The sequence below is a fragment of the Ascaphus truei genome, chromosome 4 (genome assembly GCF_040206685.1).
Source record: "Ascaphus truei isolate aAscTru1 chromosome 4, aAscTru1.hap1, whole genome shotgun sequence".
NCBI lineage: Eukaryota > Metazoa > Chordata > Amphibia > Anura > Ascaphidae > Ascaphus > Ascaphus truei.
In genome coordinates this window covers 345,001,680-345,009,353 of record NC_134486.1, presented here as the reverse complement: position 1 = coordinate 345,009,353, position 7,674 = coordinate 345,001,680, and positions in this window count along the sequence as shown.

The following is a 7,674-nucleotide window of genomic DNA, read 5'->3' as shown; positions in this document are numbered from 1 at the left end:
GGTGAAATAAATGGAATAGATGAGGATACAAGGGGCTATGGAGGTAGAATGGGAGCAAGTACGAGTTTGACAAGCAGCGAGACACTCATAGTAAATACAGATAATACTAGAAAACTTCTAAAGACTAAACCAAGTTGGTGCAGGAAGGAAGGAGAAGATAAGATAAGTAAAGGCTGAAAAAAAACTTACAGCAAAAGAAAACCTCTAGGGAGGAAAGTGGAGCACTGCGCAGGAACAAAGTGCAGGACCCGGCACACCAATAGTTAAAAACTGGTTTATTGAGCGACCGGGTGAGACACCAACAATATAGCAACCACCCACTCTGACGCGTTTCGGGCTAGGCCCTTTGTCAAAGACTTCATGTCCTTTGTTTCGCTATACTATTGAAAAAAAAACTTACATGCATGCTTGCTAATGCAAGAAGCCTGACAGATAAAATGGGGGAGCTTGAATTAATAGCTACAAGTGAGCAGTGTGATAGCATAGGCATTACTGAAACATGGTGGGATGAAACTCATGACTGGGCAGTTAATTTAGTGGGTTATTCCCTTTTTCGGAAGGATAGAGCAAATAGAAGAGGAGGTGAGCATGCTTATATGTTAAACCGGATCTAAAACCTATTATAGGGGATGATGTTTATGAAGGGAATGATGAAAATGTAGAGACTTTGTGGATAGAAATTAGCAGTGAAGATAAAAGTATAAAGAAAATGTTTGTAGGGGTATGCTATAAACCATCAAGTATCTGTGAGATTGAGGAAGCAAAATACTTTTGCAAATGGAGAAGGCATCACAACTAGGTCATGTTTGCATAATGGGGGTGTAGACGGACATTCACAGAGGTACACAATTTGGAGACGTTTATAATGTGAAATTATAATAGGCTTTATTGTGCCTTCTCCTTTTCATCAGGAAATTATCCAAACACAGGGGGGGGGAACAAAGCTTCCATTCACTTGGGAGTATTTCTAGTGAAATCCTTGCAATTAGTTCACATCTCCATTAGTTAAGCTTCTCCCAGCCTAAACACCTAACATGAAAATAAGCAGATATAAGCAGTCTCTTAATAATGAAAGCCTTATCTGTTTAGTTGCTGTAGAGTAAGCTTCTCTGCTCTCCTGGAACTGCACCCGTGCGTGCACAGAAAAAATATCAGCATCCAGGTTTAGAAGTCTTATTTGGCACCTTGCAATCAGCTCTGCTGTGTGGCTGGCAGAGCTCAAGACTGGTCAGCTCCAGAGATCTGGGTTTCTTTTGGTCAGTCTCTCCTGTGACTCAAGAACCTCTGCTCTGTCTCTCCAAAGGTCAGCTCTCAGTCAGAGCTAAAGAGAGTCACTTTCTGTCTCAAAGGCAGGCTTTTTGTAAACAATCTAATCAGGCAGGTGGTGTTTAGTAATTAACTATCACACTGCTAGATTAAAGGAACATTACTGAACAGGGATAAGTCCCCTGTTACATACCTCCCCTGTTTGTGGGAAGCTCTGGCTTACCAAGGCCAAAGCCCATCCTTCCACTCTCATTCTAGATATCTCTGTGACTTGAATGAGAGTGGATGGAGGAAGAGAACCCTCTGTCCCGCTGGGATTGGAGCCCTTTCTCCAGTTTATTTTTGTCTCCTCCCGAAGATGCTTGAGATCAGCACTCCTCAGTCGCTCGAGGAGGACTTTTTCCACGTAAAGTTTTTTTTATCGCGTGCGCAGTCTTGAGATTTCTGTTGCGTCGGGCACTCTTCTTTTTGTAGACAAAGTGTATGGCAACAGTTGTAGAGCAGTTAGGACTAGCCCTTAGAGTTTTCTGCTCTTGAAGTGGTCTTTCTGCCGCTTCTCCACACCACAGAGTCGCCAGTTCAGCTTCTTCAGCTAAGAATTCTTCTGGCTTTGATTCTGCACTCCTAGCTCTGTTTGTTGCCTGTTGGGCAGCTGTAGGTTTGGCTAGTGCTTTCTTTGGTGGCTCAAACTTCGTAATTTTGTTTTGAAGTTGCGTGTACCCTTGTCCTTACGGGCATTAGTTACTGTGGGATACTGGTGCTTGGGCAGAGCCAATACCTTTTTCCGTATTGGAGGAATCTGTATCAGAGTCTCCTTCAAATTCTGGAGCTCTGTAATTTTTGTCGTCAAGGTTGCCGCTGCGTCTGTTTTCTCCTTAGTGTACTGACTCAAGGGAATGGAACAGTCTCTCTGTCTCTCCAGCTCTTGTTCCAGTTTCTGAGCCTTCTCACGCTCCCTCTCATACAGAGTCACCTGGTATCGAAGCTCCACTTCCAACGATGCTCTGAAGTCATGCAGCGTGGCCTTTAGCTCCTCATACTGCTCTGTGGGGACGTACTGGGTATTCAGACGTTCCTGCAGCGCTTGTACCTCTTTAGCAGCCTGCAGTTTTTCTTCCTGTAGCGTTTGCTGTTTCTCCTCAGCATACTGGAGGTGTGTACGCAGACCTTGCAGTTGGTTCTGCAGTCGGTGCTCTGCGTCAAACTTTTCCTTCACTTCTTCTGTTAACTGAAAATTTTCTTCTTTCAGTTTTAAGTTTTCTCTTTTTAATCTTGAACTTTCTCCTTTTTCAGTCTCTGTATTCTTCAGGGCTTCTTTGCAGTCCTCCTTCCATTTACGCACATCTGCTTTGAGAATGACAATCTCCTGGCGTGAGACTTCCTTCTCTGGGTTGAGGGTCTGAAGCTCCTTCTGAGAGACTTTGAGAACTGTACCAAGATTACCAATAGTTTCTTTAGCAATGTCCAGCTCCTCAGTGAGACTGTGTAGTTCCTCCTGGAAACTTCCAGGTCTGTGCGGCAGCTGTTGGTCTCATGATGTGAGGCATCAAGCTCTATACGAAGAGTGTGAACCTCTTGCTGGAAGACTGTCATCTGCTTCAGTGCCTCCTCATACTTCCGCTTTAGCGTAGCCACCATTTTATCAGATTGGCTCTGCTTTTCATCCATGGCGGAGATAATAGCCTTTGCAGTATCTAGCTCAGTCTTGAGATCCTAAAATTCGGTCTTGGCCGCAGAGTAAATTGCGAGCACAGTCTTCTGTAGCTCAGCATTATTTTTTCTCTCTCTTCCTAATTCTTCACAGAGCAGATCACAGTCATGCCTGGCAATTTTCAGGGTGTCTTCAGGGCTGGTCACTCATTGGTTCCGGCTCCGCTTCCCTGGGATGACTAGTTGAGGGTTCCTCACTGTTGGCACCGGACAGACACTTCTTTGGGGTACACGTCTTCTGCCTTGGGCCCTCTGGATATTCGGTTAACCGTGGGATGAATTCTCCATTTTCTCTAGGCTGCAGGGCAACTCGGTCCCCCTTTTCCTCCACAGGATCTGCGGACGTGTCTGTTCCTTCCACGGTAAGTGAAGAACTGCTTTTCTTTTTCTTTTTCCGCCTTTTTGATTTGGATGACACCGTCCCTTCAGGGATATTGGGGTGTCCATCTTCATTTGAAATTTTAGCAGCTTCATTATATACGCCAGGCTTTTCTTGCAGTTGCTTTAGCTGACAGAAATATTGGGTGATCTGCTGCTCCCGCTCTGTCTCCTGTTGATCATATTCGACATCAAAGGGAGCGGTCTTTTCTGTTCGTGCCGAGTTCAGGCACCCCCACCATTCTTGGGGTGTTTTGTGGGTGTGACTCGGTTCGGGTTCCCCGTAAGAGATGTCTTCCTCTTTATTGGACTGGAAGAGCCACTCTTCCGTGGGGTAGGGTTCATTACAGGAACGCTGCATCTTGTCCTCCATTTTTAGGCTATCAGGTGTAATTTTCTTCCTGACCTCAGGAGGCGCTATTGCAGCTGTTGCCACTGTATTTGCTAGAACCCCCAATTGTGGTAGTCCTACAGATGGGCATATTTTGCTTGTAGAGGTCGTACCTCTCACATGCATCTCTGTAGACTTTTCTTTCTTGGATAATTTTTTTTTTTTTTTCAATATCAGCAGTACTGTGCATGCATTTTCTTTTATCAGGTATACAAGATGTGCAGTTGCTAGGTAAAAAAGTCTATTTGCTTTACACCATTTTCTTGGAGGGTGCAATCTCCCCGCTTCAGCAACAGAATTTGGTTTTCTGCCTGAGTTCAGTAATTTTCAGTCTCATCTTTGGGTATTATGGCATTCACACTTCACACTTTGGGTGTCTGTTTTTGCTCTTAAGATATATATAGGCAGACTTTTTTTACTTGCAGAAAAAAACATTCTTTGCAGTGGACTATTTCTTTCATTCCCGGCAGGGTGACTCAACATTCAGCAATTGGTTTTGAAAAAACCTTTTACACAGTTCAGAAATCACTTTTTCCCCCTATAAGGCAATTTTACACTCAGCATTGGTTTGCTAAAAATTCCCCTGCTTCAGCACAGTCTTGTATCAATGTTCACACTTTTCTGCATATACTCCATTCACAGCTGGTTGTCTTATGCGGTGTGGCAACCTTTATCTGCAAAATCAGTACCACTCGTGGGTCACCATCTGTATTCCCTGCTTCAGCGAAACTTTTGAAAACAACAAACACCTATCCTTTTCCAAGGGCTGACTCACTTCTTGAACCCTGACTATGGCTGAAAGGCAAAGACCCCTATTTCAATGACCATATTACACTTTGTGATAGGCAAAATAAGGTTTTTGTAAGTTTGAGTGGTGTGAAGCCCTTTAATTCCGATCTCTGCTGCATGAGGTTTTTTTTTTTTTCAGACTTATGTAGGCAAAAAGCAAAAAAAAAATTTCACATAAAAATCTCCGGTCCTTTTTAACTACAAGGACGCCTCTTGTCCCACCTCGGACACCAAATGTAGATGGACGTTCACAGAGGTACACAATTTGGAGACGTTTATAATGTGAAATTATATTAGGCTTTATTGTGCCTTTTCCTTTTCATCAGGAAATTATCCAAACACAGGGGGGGGAACAAAGCTTCCATTCACTTGGCAGTATTTCTAGTGAAATCCTTGCAATTAGCTCACATCTCCATTAGTTAAGCTTCACCCAGCCCAAACACTTAACATGAAAATAAGCAGATATAAGCAGTCTCTTAATAATGAAAGTCTTATCTGTTTAGTTGCTGTAGAGTAAGCTTCTCTGCTCTCCTGGAACCGCACCCGTGTGTGCACAGAAAAATATCAGCATCCAGGTTTAGAAGTCTTATTTGGTGTCTTGCAATCAGCTCTGCTGTGTGGCTGGCAGAGCTCAAGACTGGTCAGCTCCAGAGATCTGGGTTTCTTTTGGTCAGTCTCTCCTGGGACTCAAGAACCTCTGCTCTGTCTCTCCAAAGGTCAGCTCTCAGTCAGAGCTAAAGAGAGTCACTTCCTGTCTCAAAGGCAAGCTTTTTGTAAACAATCTAATCAGGCAGGTGGTTTTTAGTAATTAACTACCACACTGCTAGATTAAAGGAACATTACTGAACAGGGATAAGTCCCCTGTTACAGGGGGATTTTAATTATCCAGACAGACTGGGGCAATGAGATTAGCAATAAACAAAAGGAAACAGGTTTTTGGGGGTGCTTAAAGACAGTGATATTGAGGAACCAACCAGGAGCGGGGCAGTACTGGATTTGGAAATATCCAACAATGTAGAAGTAATAACAAATATTCAAGTCCAGGAACATTTGGGAAACAGTGATCATAAAATGGTCACTTTTGCAATAAATTATCAAAAAAACAAATCACTTGGGTTCAACCAAGACCTTAATCTTTAGAAATGAAGATTTTAATAAACTGAGGACTAATCTACAAGGAATACATTGAGATGATGTTTTGCAGGGAAAAATGTAGAAGATAAATGGGCAATCTTCAAACATTGTTAGAAAATCACACTCATCAGTGTATACCCTTGGGTAATAAGTATAAAAGTCAAAAACAATGTGGCTAAATAAAAAGGTAGGGGAGGAAATGGAAAAGAAGAGGCAGGCGTTTAGATTCTTTAAGTCAGAAGGGACGGAGGCATCATATCAGATTTATTAGGAATGTAACAAAAATTGCAAAAGAGGAATCATATTAGCAAAAATGGATAATGAAAAAAGGATTGCAATAGAAAGTAAGATCAACCCAAAAAAAATGAGAAAAGAAAATATAGGACCCTTTCAGTGTGAGATGGGCAAGCAGATAATTGGAGACAAAGAAAAGCAGAGGTATTTGCCTCTGTGTTTACCAGGGAAGAATCAGTTTCAATTGTAGTGCCACAGGAGGAAGCCACAACCTCCATATTAATGAACAATTGGTTAACTGAGGAAGAAGTTCATAAGCGGCTTGAAATAATTAAAGTAAATAAGGCACCTGGCCCAGATGGCATACATCCAAGAGTTCTCAAGCAGTTAAGTTCAGTAATAGCCAAACCATTACCTTTAAAAATCAAGGACTACATTTCCACAGGCTCAGTACCACAAGATTGGCGAAAAGTAGATGTGGTGCCTATATTTAAAAAGGGAGCTAGATCACAACCGGGGAATTACATGCCTGTAAACCTGACTTCAATAGTGGGGAAACTACTTGAAGGTTTAATACGGGATAATATTCAGGAATACCTAATGGAAACAAAATTATTAGTAATTGTCAGCATGGATTTATGAAGGATAGATCATGCCAAACTAACCTTATTTGTTTCTTTGAGGAGGCAAGTAGGAATTTAGACCAGGGTAATGCAGCTGATGTGGTCTACTTAGATTTTGCAAAGGCTTTTGATACGGTTTCACACAAGAGGTTGGTGTACAAAATAAAGCAAATTGGACTTAGTAATAATATATGCACCTGGATTGAAAACTTGTTGAAGGATAGACAACAAAGGGTTGTCATAAATGGAACTTTTTCAGCTTGAGCTAAGGTCATGAGTGGAGTACCTCATGGATCGGTTCTGGGACCCCTGCTTTTTAACTTGTTTATTAATGACCTTGAGGTTGGCATCGAGAGCAAAGTCCCCATCTTTGCTGATGATACTAAATTGTGTAAGGTTGTAGAATCAGAGCAGGATGTAATTTCTCTCCAGAAGGACTTGGAGAGACTGGAAACTTGGGCAGGTAAATGGCTTTAGCACTTATGGAAAGAATGTTCTCTTGTGTAGTAGCTCATGAAGCTACGGTCTCGGTTTACTGCTCCAGTGAGTGTCCAGAACAGATTTATAAATTTGTATTCATGTAACCTTCTCTCTTTCAGTGTTCTAAGATTACCATTGAGTATGGCCACCTTCAGTTAGTTCATCTTATGGCCAGAGTCAGAGAAATGTTCACCGACAGGACTGTCTCTTGTTCCAAATGTGATGATGTGGCAATGTAGATTAATTCTCTTGTTTAGCCCCTGTCCCGTCTCACCTATGTAGTAGCAGCACCCTGGACATTTCATGCACATGAAAGGTACACGACATTGCTGGAGGAAATGGTGAACCTTCCTTTGATTTTGTAATTCAGATTCCTGTGTGGTATTTGTATTGTGCCCGCTGTGTGGAGCATTGCACAGGTTTTGCATCTTGCGTCCTCGCATGGTCTTGTCCCGCATTCAGTTGTGTTGTTGAATACTTTACTCCTTACCATAATTTCCTTGAGACTATGAGGTGGTCTGTATGATAATAAGGGTGTTTCAAGGAAGACCTGTTGCAGACTTGAATCTTCCTGGAGAATGGGTTGTAGTTGCCTTGTATTGCCTTGTATGGGTTGTCTTGCGTAGGGCTTCTAGGTGTGGGTTATATATGGGACCACAAAAGGTACCC